Genomic DNA, 18,501 nt, shown 5'->3' with positions numbered 1-18,501 from the left:
GAAACCGACATTTAAAAATAATAATTCCATATTCTTGGATCTCCATCATGTGCTGGAAAATACTGGACGATCTTTTCCTCATCCAGTATTTTCCAGCACATGATGGAGAATGCACTAAGGGCTGTTCTGATGGAGCTGGGGAGCTTGAGGCCTGATGAGTAAGTGCACAGGAGTCAGTCAGGCCTAAGAGCAGGAGGAAGAGTTTAGAACTCGGCACCATTTTCATTGAAACTCTTGGGCAGTGCTGTGTGGTCCCACAGTGTGATCTCCTGTTTGTGAATCAGTTGTTTTCCTGTTTTACACTTGGAGAGTCTCAGAGCCAATGGAGAGGAGGACCTGGCAATCATCCTCACATTGGGAGCCCTAGCAATTTAGTTGGTGGAAGGACAGGCTGCCTCAGTGTTCCCACTGCATGGGGGTTAACCTGTGTCCACCTCCTCTCGCCAGCGATGCTCTCACCCAGCCTCTACTTGGGAACCCTCAGGCTCTGCAGCTGGGTTCTGGGAAGAGTGGGAGCCAGGCCCCTGCAGCAGCCCAGGAGGTGGCCTCGACCTTAGAGCCCTCTGGCAGAGATGCATAGTGTCAGACACTATGTGCACCTGGTGGCCCCTGGGAGTGCAGAGCACCAGGGTCATCGGCCTGTTCCCCATCAGGAATGCCTGATGCTTGCAGTGGGCTTCCAGGTTCCCGGTTTTCACACCACTCATGCTTGGTCCAGTTTGGGCCACAACGGCCACCCGCTGGTCCACATGGGTCCACAGAGTCTCCAGGCATCGGCAGCCCATGTGCATCTGTGTGTGTCCTTCGGTGTCCACCTGCCCCACTCCTAGGGGCCTCAGGCCTGGGAGTAAAGACGTCCTGCCCCTGTCTCTCTGGAGTCATGCTGGGTCCCCTGAGGACCTGGTGCTGCCTGGGCATGGCGTCTGTGGCCAGAACAACAAGGGCACCACTCAGCTGAGGCCTGCTTAGCTCATGTCAGAGGCTGTGCTCGCAATGGGAGGGCACGAAGGGCGGGGTGGGGCCTGGTGGGCCCCCTACACAGGAGCAGTAATGGGCTAGGGGCTGGTCGACAGGCCATCTGGTAAGCAGGGCAGACTGTGGGGTGGCGGGACAAAGAGCCCTTTGGTAGAGTCCAGAAAGGTTCATTAAGGTATTTGAATCTTCCTTGAGATTTCCCTTTGAGAGCAAATTGTTACCATCATTCCTAGTAGCAGCCACTGCAGCTGAGCTGAGCATCCTAGCTGGGCTGCAAACTTGGAGAGGGGAATTGTAGATAACAGGATGAATTTTTTTAAGAATTTGTTATTTTCAAGTAATTCTTGACTTATCCTTCTCCCTCATTCTTATTACCTTATCGTGACATTTAACTAGTAAGCCACACAGAGTGTTTCCAGTTATGAGGGGAGCATTGGAAGAGAATTAAAACCAAGTTTTCTTAAGCCAATAAGCTCACCACAAAGGCTGTAGAAAGCATTTGTATTACTGAATATGTGCTCAGCCGCTGGGGATGTGCCGCACAGGAACTTGGTGTTGGGTGTTGGGTGAGGGAGCCCGTGATCGCTCTTCTCTGTGTGAGGGCTATATTTCACCACTTCAAAAACAATTCTGGTAGCCCAATAAGGAGAGGTATTTCACGTTTGAGTGAGGAGTGGGGAAAGGTTTTGTGGCAGATGAATATAGCGGTGTGCCCGGCACACTTCTGAACTTGTAGTCTGAGACTCCCACCCGCTCTGTGAATCATGTGTGGAAATAGCCACAAATGGCAGCAAAACCAACCAAGTTCTTTGCTGCAGCACAGTATCAAAACCATGCCTGTGGTTTGCTCCACCCTGGAGGGCCACTCTTGAATTTCACTGTGTGGCTGATGCTTTCTAAACCCCATTCCCATTCAAGCACACTTTGATGATATCCTGGTGGGTTAGTTTCAGAGACAAATATGAGGACTGAAAATAAATTATTTAAGGTCAGTAAGATCACTGAGGATGTGTGGGAGGCAGTGATCTTTGGAGAGTCTGGTGGGAGAGAAATACAGGCAGCACAAAGTGCATGGAGCCAAGCATCAGGACTAGAGGGCGGGGAGCGTTTAGTGGAAAGAGGGAGAGAGGACAAGATGCCAACAAATTGTTATCACTTCCATCCTTTCACATGGACTTTGGTGAGTGGACCAGTGTCTCCATGTACCCATTAATTAATGCTGGTTTAGAATTGACATGATGGCAGCTGCCCCATGTTGAGTGTGTAACTGGAAAGCCAAAGAGGGAATTGGCCATTTGTCCAGAGGAAGAGCTGAGGTTCATAATGGGCCTGTGGCCACCAGGAAAAGCTGATTGTGGTAATAAGCCCTTACATGGTGCCAGGTGCTTTGGAACACCCATGTTTAGTTTCTTATTCTTAAGCATTTGGGGTAGATACTGTGGGCACCCCATTTACAGACAAGAAGACAGATTTAGTTTCCCACCTGCTTTTCATAGGTGGAAATGAGAGCACCAGGGCCCATCTCTGGCTCTGCAGGCTATTCTTTCTACCACATTGCCACATGGGGCCCAAAAGGGTCAGTGCAATGCTGCCTGGCTCTTTAGTCCTGGAAGGGAGACATCCTGAGTCTGTGCCAGGAAAGAAGTAGCCATGCCATCATCAGCCCCTGGCCACTGTCCTTCAATTACTCTGCCTCCATCAGCATGTCCACAAATGGTTCCAGAAACCCCAGGGCTGAAGTCTGGAGGAGGGGTCCAACCTGGTTGCCATGGTGACCATTACACATGATGAGGTTATCCAGGCTTAGTATCACGTATCCTTTCACCTTTCATAGATGGTAAAATTGAGGTCTGATGTGAGGCTGTCATCTGAATGTGGGGCCCCCATAGTCATATGTTGAAATCTTCCCCCCCCTCCCCACAGTGTGATGGTGTCAAGAAATGTGGTCTTTGGAGGTGATTGTGACATAAGTGTGATGTCCACATGGTTGGGTTTAGTACCTTTATAAATGACACACTGGAGATTTTCCTTGCTCCTTCCAGCATGTGAGGACACAACAGAAAGACACCTAGGAAACAGGAAGTGGGTTCCCACTAAACTCCAATCTTCTAGCCCCTCCATGTCAGACTTTATGTCCTACAGAACTGTTATTTTCTTCTAGCAACCTGAATGGACTAAGATATTTGGCCACTGCCAAGAATGTGCAGGCAGGACCTTGAGTGGCTTTAGCTCTCTGGTAGGAGCAAAAGAGGATAAAGATGTTAGGTTACAGATTTCTACAAGATGTGGGTAGGATTTACAGCTCTGCCATGGATCAATTTTGTGACATTTTGTGCTGACTTAATTTGTCTGAATCTTCATTTCTTGTTCTGCAAAATGAGGGTACCAAAAAGTCCTGTCACAGAGGGAAGCAGTGGAAACTAACTGGGCTGGTACTTATGGCCAGGGCACTCCAAAGCCTGAGGCCATTGCTGAGCTCTTTGCCTACATGCCTTCACTGGGGAATTGGAAGTATTAACTTGCAAACTCACCACATCTGTCATATTGTATATTTGCAAAGAAAATATATGTAAAGTATTTTAATTTTAGAATATAATGGACTGGGGATTTTTTTATGCCTGCCTTCACTCCAGGTCCCAGGCTGAGGATGAACTGTCAGTGGGCATATAGCTGAACAGTGTTGCTGGGTGGAGACAGATCTGCGGAGCAACCACCGACTTTGGATGCTTCTTGCCATGGGTGATGTGTTTCTTCTACTCTCCTTTCACAGGCCCCAGCAGGTCACAGACCATGTTCAACTTTGAGCTGGTTCGCACCTTATCTAGCTCAGGTTGCTGTGAGGAGACACCGGAGACCGAGTGGTCACAGAGCAGATGTTAATTTCTCATAGTTCTGGATCCTGGAGGTCCAGGATAAAGGTGATGGCTGCTTGATGCCCAGTGAGGGTGCTCTTCCTGGGTTTCAGATGGCCACCTTTCTGCTGTCCTCACATTGGGGGAGAGAGAAAGCCAGATCCCTGCTGTCGCTTGTGTGGGAACTAAGCCTGTTATGAAGGCCCCACTCTCCTGACCTCATCTAAACCTAATTATCTTCATAAAGAGCCAAACCTCCAAGGCCACCTCACTGGGGTTTGGTGTCAATGCATGAATTTGGGGGAGATGCAAGCATTGGAAAGACTTTGTATCTGACACATTTCACATCTTGGAAGGTGAGCTTGATGACCAGGGAGGGAGTAAGTGCCATGGGATGAGCATCACCAGGGTTGATTCCCATGTTGGATCTTGAAGTCAGTGGTTTCTAAGATGATGACTTTGAGAAAGAACCGCAGAAGCCTTTGCTTTAATGAAATATTTAATTGTCTCAAGGTATTCCAATAGTGAGGAACATAAGATGCATTAAACAGACTGCAGAATTAAATACTCAATTGCAGTGCCAGTCTTCAGGTCAAATAATTGTTGACTTTATCTTCCCAGAGTCAAGGACAGGAACACTCCAACCTGCATTGTGATATTGAGGAAATTCTGATCAAACCCCTCAGCTCTGTCACGGGCCATCTGAGGTATTCTTGTCCATGTTTATAAAAACAGTATCATGGAGATTCTGCACAATGAAAGTCACAATATGTGAGGATAGAATTAGGTATGTCACCATGGAAGAGTTTTTTGGTATGGTTGAGAATGCATCTTGAGTGCTCTTTCCATTATTGGGCCCAGTGTATTATTGTGTGAAATTAACAACTTGTTGGAAAGCTCTGTGACAATAACCTTACCCCTCGAAGACCCAGTCCATTTTTAGCTAAAGCCCTGCTTGCCCTCAACTGCAGATCTTTATGATCTCCACCACACTTAGTGTTTAAACTCCAGTTAAATTGTTGCTCTCTCAAGTCTCCTCCCTTAAAATTGCATTCAACTTCCCCATTCCAATACACTCCTCTTCCATCACTGTGCCACCTATCATTCAGGCACTCACAACTGCTGTGCCCTTTCATCATGATAATAACCACCAGTTGCTCATTCCCCAAATAGGAGACACCATTAAGCCTAAACATGTCAATTCTGCAAATAATATTATGAGTGTGTGAGAGAAACTTTCAGAGACCATTCACTAACTGTGAGAGGTGTCAGGTGCTGAGACAGTGGAATGAGGCAAAGTGATGTGATTTTCTGCAGTTTCCTTTGAGCAGAAATATCTCCCTGCAGTAATCATGTAGTAAAACAAATCCACCACCAATAAATGCACATATTGTTATGTCTTAATATTATCCACTAGTATATTAAGAGAGAAATGACTGACCTTTAAGAAATATTAAACCTCATTTTAAAGAACATCTATTGCCCCCCTTTTCTTCAATCATATATTCTTATAGAAAAGTGTTGCTTTAACTTAGGAGTTGTGACCATTGAGAAAACAACTCTAGAAAAACAATTTTGTCCTTGGCTACTAAAACTACTGATGAAATCATGCATCTTATAATTGTAATATATAGAGAAAATAAATTATAAATCATTCATTTAAAATTTATACCATATTATTTACAAAATATTTATATTTTTGCCATTCATATTATACCCCAACATGGCTCAGGTGGCACTGGCCTGTTTCCAGTTCATTGAAATAACAATCTTGGTATTAGTATATTGTTCCATATTATATGTGTTTTACCATATGCATCTATATGGGGATTTCTCCATGAAAATGACCCTGAATTTGTAAAAATTATCACATCACCATATGGCTTTTACCCATTTATCTTAAAGGATAAATATATTTATAAAAGAAGATTTTCTGAAATATTTTGTGAGGAAGTAAAGAGCAACACACATGGAAAAAGTCCAGAATGTGAGCATATTTTTGCTAGATTACTAAGATAAACTTTTAATGAAGCTGTAGCAAAGAGCCCCCACAGACTTCAAGAACAGACATGAGTTTTCCTCCTGCTGAACATGTTCTCAAGTCAGAACTGCACAGAACTTGGATCCTCCTGAGGCAAAGAAGGCCCATGAGGTCATTGGACCAGCTGTTCTGTGACTGAAAAAAACATATATCATAAATTACCAATTTATACATCTAATACAACTAATAATTACAAAATGCTGTCTTGAATAGTTTAATTAAATTTAATTTTGAATGAAAATGTTTAACACTTTAATACACCATATTTATCTTACTGCCAGAAAGATGAGATTTTACTGCCAGAGAGTGATAACTCTATGCTCTATGATAAAGAATACAAGTCAAAGGAGAATTCAAGCATCAATTATGTGTCCTCATGTGAAGGTAGCAAATCTCCTGTTCATGAGGTTGATGCACTCCTGCATCACCTGACCACAATTATCTCATCTGAAGGAGACCAGAGGTAGGGGCACAGCCTGGCACCTAAAGAAACCTTAGTAGAGGTAAGGCCACAGTGATGTCTTAGAGACCATCTGTGAGGACAAGTGCTTGGAGTACTGCATACATGGCATATGTTAAGGGCATCTGTGTGGCAAACAACTCCCCCATGCTAGGTGTGTGAGTGGCAAACCACTTACTTGTAGGCACAGCTCTGAGCATAAATCTATGTGTTGCAGTCTCTGCTATTTCTCCATGGCCCACACCTCAATTGGTCACTGCATCGATAGTTGGCCAGAAATTGTATTGGTGGCTGCCTGTAATCTGCTTAGCTGGTGCCTGAGTATACATACATGGTAACTGCACAATAAAATCAGACCTGCTTTCTGCTCGGTCTCCCTCCGGAGGTCTCTATTAGCAAATTCACAACTACAGTCTCTTCTAAACTGTTCCATGGACCTTCTTGCTTGATGAGAGAGGGCCCACACAACCATCGGTGCATAGCACTTGTATTTTTTGAAAGTTTGAAGAAACCTCAAACTTTCCTGACCTCTAATGAATGTCAGTATGTTTAACATCTTCATCACCACATCTTTTATATTTCGATATTTGTTCACTTAGTCCTTGTACCAGGAAAGGCTATTCCTCCATGAGCATTGACTTGATGATCTTCACTTTTCTATAAGCATTTGTAAGACTGGGGATATTGAAAAGCACTTCCTCTATCCTGCCATTCTTCAAGATGACAGCCCCTTCACACTCTTTTAAGCAGCATTCAGCTTGTCGATGAATTGGCATTTTTCTTTATCTATGCAGAGGTTTTTACTTTTCTTCACAATGCTTTTCACATCTTACCTACAAGTCAACTTCTAACTGATGGAGCAGTTTTGAGTGAAAATAAAACACTTACCAACAAAGTGATGATAGGTAGGTCTACCTACATCTTCTATGAAGTTTGTAAAAACTGAGTTGTGGCCTCAGGTTATTGGGAAAAAATAACTCCAGCCCCACATTACTAAGCTTGTCATACTTTAGCCTAAATTCAATCTTCACAGAAAATTTTAGCTCCTCTAAGGCATCTATTCACCACAGGACTCTGCAAATTAACCATGGATCCACTAGCTACAACATAAATCCAAGCGAACATTCCAGCATTCCACCTTGAACCTAACCCAATCAGTAACTCTTCTTCTTCTGCAGGATTCAACATCCTCACCATAAGAGTCATATTCATTAATGAAAAAAAAAAAAATCTTGTATAATTCACACCTGCCTTGACCATAGGCAGCTTTGCTTTGATTTTGATCAACATATTAATTTAATTACTTATGAAACAGACTAGAAAAACTCATGACATACATTTTTTGAAATATTTATTTTCTAGATGTAGGTGGATATAATATATTTATTTTATTTATATGTGGCACTGAGGTTTTAACCCAGTGCCTCACATGTGCCTGGTGAGAACTCTATCACTGAGGCACAAACCCAGCCCCTCATGATATACACTTTGATGTCTACTTTTTTGTTTAGAATAGTGTTTTGATATTTTTTCATTTTTCTGTGGAAAAGCCATTTACTTATTTTATTTAATTAATTAAATAATTAGTTTTCATTGCACCAGGGATGGAATCCCAGGGCACTTAATACTGAGCCACATTACTAGACTATTTATTTATTTATTTATTTAAGACAGAGTCTCTCTAATTTGCTTAGGACCTTGCTAAATTGCTGGGGCTAGATTTGAATGATGATCCTCCTGCCTCAACCTCCCAAGCTGCTAAGATTACAAGCATCACTTTTTTATGTCTTAATAAATTGACATTTTATGAATATATATAAAAAAATGTGTTAAACATTTGGAAACTTCAGTTTTAGGCAAATTTTAAAATGAGCACAAACACAGGTGGGAGTGACTAGTTCTGGTATTCTGTTGTATATCTAAAACAATTTATGATATGCTTCAAGTTTACTGGAAAAAAGTAAATATTGTCAACAATTAGAAATTATAAGTACTTGAGGAGGTAAAATACTAATTAGTCCATTTTTATCAATATATGTATTGAATTATTATATTGTACCATAACAATGTACATGTGTCAGACTGGGGTGATGGCTCCATGGTGGAGTTCTTGCCTTCCATGTGTAAAGCACTGTGTGCAATCCTCAGCACCACATGAAATAAATAAAGGTATTGTATTTATCAACAACTAAAAAATAAATTTAAAAAGAAATGCATGTGTCAATTAAAATTAAAATATTTAAATAATTATGAATAGTTGTACATATATATGTTCTTTTACAAACATGTTTTTATTTCCACTGGAAGTAGGAATGTTGAGTAAGTTGTTTTAAATATTTTAAAACAGATTATTGAGTTGAAATTTACACATCCCAATATTTACACAATCTAAAAAATCATGTATTTTTTAAAGAGAGAAAGAGAGAGAGAGAGAGAGAGAGAGAGAGAGAGAGAGAATTTTTAATATTTATTTATTTATTTATTTTTTTTGTTTTCCGCGGACACGACATCTTTGTTTGTATGTAGTGCTGAGGATCGAACCCAGGCCATACACATGCCAGGCGAGAGCGCTACCACTTGAGCCACATCCCCAGCCCCAAAAAATCATGTTTTGTAAATATTTAAAATTGTACAATAATCACAATCTGATCTATCTCCTGAGGATATATTCCCTTAACTTTACATTATTGATTGTAATTTTTCATCATTGTAAAATTATTTTAATGAGATCTGTCCTCTTAAAAAGTATATGTGACATAAATATGTAAATACCTTCCTGGTCAAAACTGAAAGTCCAGTAAAGAAGTGTCCAATCTTCCCCAAAACCTGAAACACTTGTTTTACAATGATAGCCTTCCTACCAGATTTTACTTACTGTCTTTGGCATTTTGATACTTATTATCATGATGATTCTTAATACTGAACATCTTTTTATACAATTTTTCCATTTCTATGCTTTTGGGGAGAAATATCTACTAAGATTATTTGACCATTTTCAATTGGGTTTTTATTTATTACTTTCTCTTGAGTTGGAACTGCCTATCATGTATTTTACTTATTAATTCCTTGTCATATATCGGGTTTGGGAATTTATTCCCTCACTCTTTTGACTTTTCACTCTTGTATTCTTTGCTGAACAGGACCTTGAAGTTATGACATAGTCCTGCTTGTCTATTTCTGTATTATGGCTCATGATTTTGGTATAATGTTAAATACCAAATGTTGAATTTCCCTTAAAGGCCTATTTATTAAATGTCTGATCTCCCAGTGGTGCAAATGGATGATGGTGAGACCCTTGGATGGGCTCATGTATAGGCCCATAGGTCGGTGGGCATGCCCATTAGATTGTGTAACCTAACTGTGCTCTCTATTTGCTTCCTGGTTTGAGGTGTGACCATTTTTTTGCACACATTTTCCTGTCAGGGTGTGTCACAGTTCAGAGCCCTCTCTAGAACTGAGCAAGAAAGGCACCATGGAATTCAATGCAAACAACTGAGGTACCTGAGTCCTTTTTCTTTATAAAATGGTTTCTTTAGGTATTTTATGGTAGAATGTGCAACTAACTAATGTATGTCATTTCCCAGAAATCATTATCAATATAATTACTATTAAAATATTCAAGTATGTTTTTTGTACCAGTTTTAGTTTCAGTTCTTGCATATAAGTTTTTTTCTTAAAGTTTCTGAATCTGCATTTTATTTATATTTCTACATTAATGTTTCAATTACATCAATTCTAGATTAGTGGGTTTGACTATTCTATTTGCACACATGCATATATCAAGCTTTGAATGATTACACTTCTTCTGATACTTTCATTCTCTCTCTCTCTCTCTCTCTCTCTCTCTCTCTCTCTCTCCCTCTCTCTCTCTCTCTCTCTCTCTCTCTCTCTCTCACACACACACACACACACACACACACACGCATCCCATTATATTTTACAAATAATTTGTCTCATCCTTCTTCTCCTTATTGCTTTTTCTTTAGATTCCACAAGTGAGAAAATTTGTATGGTACAAATGTTCCCATGACTAATTTTATGTTACACAGTAATATCCAATTCCATTTATTGTCCTGCAAATGAGATGTTTCTTTCTTCCTTATGACAAAATATAGGCCAACCTTTGTACACGCCCCAATTTTTCTACATTTATCTTTTGAAAGGCACCTATGTTGATTGTGTTTCTTATTGTGAATAGTACCAGAATAAACATGTTTATAAAGGTATCTCATTTGTATGATGACTTTTTCCCCAAAGATATATACATAGATATATATCTAGAATATATATATATATATATATATATATATATATATATATATATATATATATATATATTCTCCACTCTGACTAAAAATATTTATATAACCACCAACATTATATAAGTTGGTTTGCATAATACTACTTCTTTTTTGAGTGAGATGAAATCCTGATAAAATTTTCATGTACATTTACATAATTGAATATTATGTTAAGCCCTCCTACAACACATAATTTTTTTGAGTACCATAACATCTACTTTCCTTTCCCTCATCCCACCCCACCCTGTGGCTTAGGAAGTGGCCATGACCCTGGCCTTCTCAGATAAACCACAGCCCCTCTACTGCCATAATATGGAGAGCCACCCTGCTATAAACAACTCTGCCTTGAGCTCCCAGGATCTCTGGGTCTATTCAGGCCTATGGCTCACATCCTGGTGCCCACTTTCCACTACTTTCAGCATTACATAGAAGCCTGGTTCACTTCAAGGAAGCTAAAACACACATTGGCACCTAGCTAAGCCCAGTCTGGCCCAGAGCACAACCATCCATGTGCCCCTTGCCATTCCCCATCTCCTGCTGAAGTATGAAGGTGGTGCGCTCTCCATTGCCCAGGGACAAGGGCCACTAGGGTTGTGTCACCACCAATTTCTGCCACAGGTAGCACAGTATAGCCCCGTAATAAGTCCTGTTGGCAGTCATATGACTCATTTTTTGTGAAGACATGTGGAGAGGGGCAACAAGGAGGCAGACTTCTGCCCCCACACCAGGCCAAGGAATGGACCAAGCAAACCCTGAGAAATAACCAGCTTTTCTCCTAGGAGAGCTTTGGCCTGGCACCCTGGAAACTGGGGGAAAAGGCCTTCAGAATTAAAATACAAAAGGGCTACAAAATTAAAATTTCTATCACTCTTCTTTTCACCCATGTTTCCACAAACCTCATGCATAGACATCACTAATAAGCAATGTATTTTAACATACACATACCTCAATGGGGAAAATCTCCAAGAACCTCCTATACAAACCAATTACATAATCAAACCCTATTATCCTGAGGCAAAATTTCATCATTACCATCATTCAGCGTTTATGTTCTCATTTCCTGAAGATGTATGGAACTTCATTCCAGGGGGTTATAATGAAAACACCACAGTATGGTGTGTAATAGATATTTTTAACATCCCATAATATGGTAAATTTGACTTAGTACATGTAACATGAGATTTTTAGAGAGATAATGATTTATTTCCAAAAGCTGAGACATGGTCAGATCCAATTACCATAAGGTACACAAACATATAAATTTTCTATAATTATTACAGATTCCATTCCTCAGCCTTATAAAATGGTGAAACAAATTTGGCCATCTTCAAAATAGGGAGTTCTACATTGGGATTACCTCTGCTTCAAAACAGTGTTAATTGACAGGTACACTGCACAGTTTCTACCCTCAGGCACCACTGGTGTACAGCCTTATACAAGAGGAACCTCACAAGCATTCTTAGGAAACTCTTGCTTTAATTACAATCATTAAAATTTAACAATGTCTAGGAACATAAAAACAAACAACTTTGGAGATGTGCTTGAAGCAATAGACACCAAATATAATTTCTCAAGAAAATAGCACAAGATACACCTTCACACATTTCAATAATTTCACGCATTATGCTAATAAATCATATCTTTGCAAGGATAAGAAGAAAAAACTATACACTAGAATCAGCATGAATAAAACTCAACTTTAAATAAACTATACAACAGGAGAACACTTAACTTATAAAGTTTTTTGGAATTGGGCACACAATGTTACACATTGAGACTCACCTAAGCCACATTCCATGCTTCTAGAAAAGAGTATAGTGACATTCTTGGACTATACAGCACTTCCTAATGCATTATTCATAACACCATATAGCCTACAATATGATCCCCAAATATAAACCCAAACATACAATACACTGTTGGTCATGTCTTTAAAAGAACTAATAAAAGTTAAAAAAAACTTATGGATTGGATACAACCCATAGTATAGGTGACAAAAAAATGCAATCCAGGTTATCTGTATTCTTTATGTGTGACCAAATACCTGCAATACACATGAAAAACACATTAGACTTACAGACAACCAATCATGCATAATACCATTGGGTTAGATCATAAACTTAACATATGTGGAGTTGTGTGGATAGATGATTATGTAAAACCAGACACACTGATGGAATCACTACAATGGGGTGAGCGTAAAAATGAATAAACCTACTTCTACCCTAGGTATAAGATAAAAGCATGATCACTGCCAACAGTGGTGACAGAAATGGCCCACACCTTGACAGTACTGATGTCAAAATGCTTGTCCATCATGCTAGAGCTGCACTTTACCTTGACTCCAGATCTGTGCTCAGAGATCCCCTCCTGCCACCCTATTTAAAATAATGGAATCCTCCATAATACCCTTATTCTGCTTTATTTCTTTATATCACTTTTACAACAAAAACCTTCATCTCACATTCCCTGGATTATGTGTTTATTGATATTTCCCTTCCCTAATATAGGTTCCCCCAGAGCATGAACCATGTTCTTGTTCCTGGTAGCTGTTCAAAATCTGTTTACTGAGTGAACACACAAGTGTATAGATTTAGTCATGATGATGATGATGATGATGATGATGATGATGCTGCTGCTGCTGCTGCTGCTGGTAGTGGTAATGATGGTGATGATGATGGTGGTGATGATGAATATGAGGAAGATGAATGTTACATAACAATGACAGTGATGGTGATGATGATGATGAGGATGATGATGATTTACAAGAGGTGTATCTGAGGTAGATCACATCACTGTCTCTGTTCAAAGTTCAGTCATATGGCTGGTGCTTTGCCTCCTAAACATCTACCACTGTAGTCAGTAGTCTCCAGCTTCTACTGGGGATGAGGCTTACACTTGCCCTGAGGTGTTGATATTGAATTTTGAGTTGGAGCCAGAGAACTTTCATAACACAGGCCTCATCATAAACAGACACAACTGGACATGTGGGGAAGGCTCCACTCAGCAGTGAAAAGATCCATCACCTGCCCTCCTCATCAGAGCAATGGGTGCTGTATTATAAAGTGAGATGTTGCTCCAAATGCATGGAGACTGGTGTCCTGGCTAAAACAAGATAAGATGTAGTTATCATTCTTGTAGAATTAGAATTGATGCTTTAGTCTTACAAGGTCTCTCTTCCAGGTCACTTATGCAGTCTCTTTCCCGGTCACTGACCCACTGCCTTCAAGCAGCTACATGTCTGCCAGGCTCAGCTGAGGCACACAGTACAGGAGAAGTGACAGAAAAGTGTGGGTGGGGTTTTGAGGGACAGGGCTGGATGGGGCCTACCTTGATTGTACTCTTATCTCATTAGCTAATATTCGGGCACATAGCCTCATCCAACTGTCATAGAAGCTGAGGAATGTTACCTAGCTCTGTGACCAGCGAAAAGGGGTTACATGTTCAGGAACCACTATCCAAGGAGTCACTGCCACAGAGATGTGCTCCTCAAACGGAGCATCTCAGATCCTGCTCAGAGGGCATATTTTCTTCTCCATAATCTTCACATTTAATCCCCCACAGAACTCAAAGGCAAGGGTCCATTTATCATCCCCATTTTGTAAACATCAGACTGAGGCTTAGAAGCATTGGGAATATTCACCAGATCACCAAGATACAAATTGGCAAAACCAGAACAAAAATTAAAGTTTTATCACAAAGGCTAGGAAGCTCTTTAGCACTGTGTCATATGGCTATATAGATTATATAGGTACATAGTTATATGACTCATAAGTAAGACCCATTGCTTGCCTTCATCCCACAGGTTTGTGAGGAAGTTCTGAGAATGCTCCTAACCTTGAGCACAGCTGCTATTCCTTGGAATATATTCTTTCTGTTCTGTGCTGCTACAAGTCTCAACTGAAGGCAGAGCCTAGCTGTGAACTTTAGAATGGACATTCAGGTCTGAATGCAGTCTCCTTTATAACCAATCAGCTATTTACAAAAGATTGTCTGTGGCTAGTATTTCATCAGTAATTTCTGAGAAAGGTTCATCTCAGAACAATTCTGGAACACACATTGAGAAAGCCAAACCTAATCTAAACTGAATTTTGAATGCACACTATCCTCTTTTATAAACTCACTCAGTCACACCAAAAACTTTCTCTCCCCTAAAGAAGATGTTACCATGGAAAGACCACCTGGCCCTCTGTGGCCACAAAAGCCCTTCACGGTCAACCTGCCTTTCAGTCCCTTCTCAGTTTTTATAATTTTCTGTACTCAGTGAGAAACATAGCATGAATATACACCCTGCCGGCGTGGTACACACTTCACCCCAATTGGAGTAGGGGCAGAGCAGAGCCGCCGCCCGGGCCAAAAAGGTAGGCAGACCTGTGACCGACCAGCGAAACAGGCCCAGTGGCCTGCCGCCGCAACAGACATGTCACCCCATTTGGAGTAGGAGCAGAGCAGAGCCGCCGCCTGTGCCCGCAAGGTAGGCAGACCTGCGACCAACCGGTGGAACAGGCCCAGCGGCCGGCTGGGGTGGTAGGCACATCACCCCAATTGGAGTAGGAGCAGAGCAGAGCTTTCACCCGTGCCGGGAACAGGCCCAGCGGTCCATGGGTGTGGTAGACAAGTAACACCAATTGGAGGAGGGGCAGAGCAGAGCCGCCACCAGCGCCTGCAAAGTAGGCAGACCTGCAACCGACCGGCGGATCAGGCCAAGTGGCCTGCCGGCATGGTACACAAGTCACCCCAATTGGAGTAGGGGCAGAGCAGAGCTTTCGCCCGTGCCCGGGACAGGCCCAGCGGCCTGCCGGCACGGTAGTCACATCACCCCAATTGGAGTAGGGGCAGAGCAGAGCAGCCTCCCGCGCCCGGAACAAGCCCAGCGACCTGCCGGCGTGGTAGACACGTCACCCCAATTGCAGTAAGGGCAGAGCAGAGCCGCTGCCCGCGCCTGCAAGGTAGGCAGACCTGCGACCGACCAGCAGAACAGGCCAAGGGGTCCATAGGCGTGGTAGACATGTCAAACCAATTGGAGGAGGGGCAGAGCAGAGCCGGCGCCCACGCCTGCAAGATAGGCAGACCGCCGCCTGACCCTGCAAGAGAGACTTTTCAACTATACAAGAGCAATATAAATATATAGGGGGAAATTTTTTTCAAAAACACAACAGTTTCACCAAGCAGAAAGAAACACAAGCAGTATGAAAAGACAAGGAAAGAAAGGACCACAAGCAATGCAGGTCAACTCAACTTCAGAAGAGATAACAGCTGCAGCAGATGGAATGTCAGATAAAGAATTCAGGATATACATGCTTCAGATGATCTGGAGTCTCAAGGAAGACATTAGACAGCAAAATCAGACAATGAAAGATCACTTTGACAATGAATTACACAAACAAATCCAGGAAGCAAAAGATCAACAATACAGGGAGATGGAGCTTATAAAAAACAAACAAACAGAAATCCTAGAAATGCAGGAAGCAAAAAACCAACTTAAAAACTCAATTGAGAATACTACCAGCAGAGTAGAACACTTAGAAGATAGAACATCAGACAATGAAGACAAAGTATTTCAACTTGAAAAGAACATAGACAGCTCAGCAAGACTGTTAAGAAACCATGAGCAGAACATCCAAGAAATATGGGATAACACAAAGAGACCAAACTTAAGAGTCATTGGGATACAGGAAGGTATAGAGCTCCAAACAAAAGGAATGAGCACTCTATTCAATGAAATAATATGAGAAAACTTCCCAGACTCGAAGAATGAGACAGAATCCCAAATCCTAGAAGCCTACAGGACGCCGAATGTGCAAAATCATAAGAGATCCACACCTAGACACATTATAATGAAGATGCCCAACATACAGAATAAGGAGAGAATTTTAAAAGCTACAAGAGAAAGGAAGCAGATTACATTTAGGGGTAAGCCAATCAGGATAACAGCTTATCTTTCAACACAGACTCTGAAAGCTAGAAGATCCTGGAATAACATATTTCAAACACTGAAAGAAAATGGGTTCCAACCAAGAATTGTGTATCCAGCGAAATTAAGCTTCAGGATGGAAGACGAAATTAAAACCTTCCACGATAAACAAAAGTTAAAAGAATTTGCAGCTAGAAAACCATCTCTTCAAAACATCCTCGGCAAAACATTACAGGAAGAGGAAATGGAAAATAAGAATGAAAACCAACAGTGGGAGGTAGGACAGTAAAGGAGGGGGGATAATCAAAGAGGAAAACAAACCATGTTTAGTAACAGAAATAAACAAATATGGCTGGAAGAACAACCCATATCTCAATAATAACCCTAAATGTTAATGGCTTAAACTCACCAATCAAGAGACACAGGCTAGTAGAATGGATCACAAAACAAGACCCAACAATATGCTGCCTACAGGAGACGCATTTGATAGGAAAAGACATACATAGGCTGAAGGTGAAAGGTTGGGAAAAATCATATCACTCATATGGACTTCGGAAACAAGCAGGAGTGTCCATACTCATATCAAATAAAATAGATTTCAAGCCAAAGTTAATCAAAAGGGATAAAGAGGGACACTACATACTGCTTAAGGGAACCATACACCAACAAGACATAACAATCATAAATATATATGCCCCAAACAATGGTGCAGCTATGTTCATCAAACAAACTCTTCTCAAGTTCAAGAGTCTAATAGACCACCATACCATAATCATGGGAGACTTCAACACACCTCTCTCGCCACTGGACAGATCTTCCAAACAAAAGTTGAATAAGGAAACTATAGAACTGAATAACACAATTAATAACCTAGACTTAATTGACATATATAGAGTATACCACCCAACATCAAGCAATTATACTTTTTTCTCAGCAGCACATGGATCCTTCTCAAAAATAGATCATATATTATGTCACAGGGCAACTCTTAGACAATATAAAGGAGTAGAGATAATACCATGCATCTTATCTGATCATAATGGAATGAAACAGAAAATCAAGGATAAAAGAAGGAAGGAAAAATCATGCATCACTTGGAGAATGAACAATAGGTTCCTGAATGATCAATGGGTTATAGAAGACATCAAGGAGGAAATTAAAAAATTCATAGAGATAAATGAAAACACAGACACAACATATCGGAATCCATGGGACACATTGAAAGCAGTTCTAAGAGCAAAATTCATTGCTTGGAGTTCATTCCTTAAAAAAAGAAAAAAAACAACAAATAAATGATCTCATACTTCATCTCAAAATCCTAGAAAAAGAAGAGCAAAACAACAGCAAAAAAGTAGAAGGCAAGAAATAATTAAAATCAGAGCTGAAATTAATGAAATCGAAACAAAAGAAACAATTGAAAAAATTGACAAAACTAAAAGTTGGTTCTTTGAAAAAATAAATAAAATCGACAGACCCTTAGCTGTGCTAACGAAGAGAAGAAGAGAAAGAACTCAAATTACTAGCATACGGGATGAAAAAGGCAATATCACAACAGACACTTCAGAAATACAGAAGATAATCAGAAATTATTTTGAATCCTTATACTCCAATAAATTAGAAGATAGTGAAGGCATCGATAAATTTCTTAAGTCATATGATCTGCCCAGATTGAGTCAGGAGGATATAGACAACCTAAACAGACCAATATCAATTGAGGAAATAGAAGAAACCATAAAAAGAGTACCAACTAAGAAAAGCCCAGGACCAGATGGGTATACAGCAGAGTTTTACAAAACCTTTAAAGAGGAAATAATACCAATACTTTTCAAGCTACTTCAGGAAATAGAAAAAGAGGGATAACTTCCAAATTCATTCTACGAGGCCAACATCACCCTGATTCATAAACCAGACAAAGACACTTCAAAGAAAGAAAACTACAGACCAATATCTCTAATGAA

The sequence above is a fragment of the Marmota flaviventris genome, chromosome 12, assembly GCF_047511675.1.
Source record: "Marmota flaviventris isolate mMarFla1 chromosome 12, mMarFla1.hap1, whole genome shotgun sequence".
Classification (NCBI taxonomy): domain Eukaryota; kingdom Metazoa; phylum Chordata; class Mammalia; order Rodentia; family Sciuridae; genus Marmota; species Marmota flaviventris.
Note: the sequence above shows the minus strand (reverse complement) of the source record.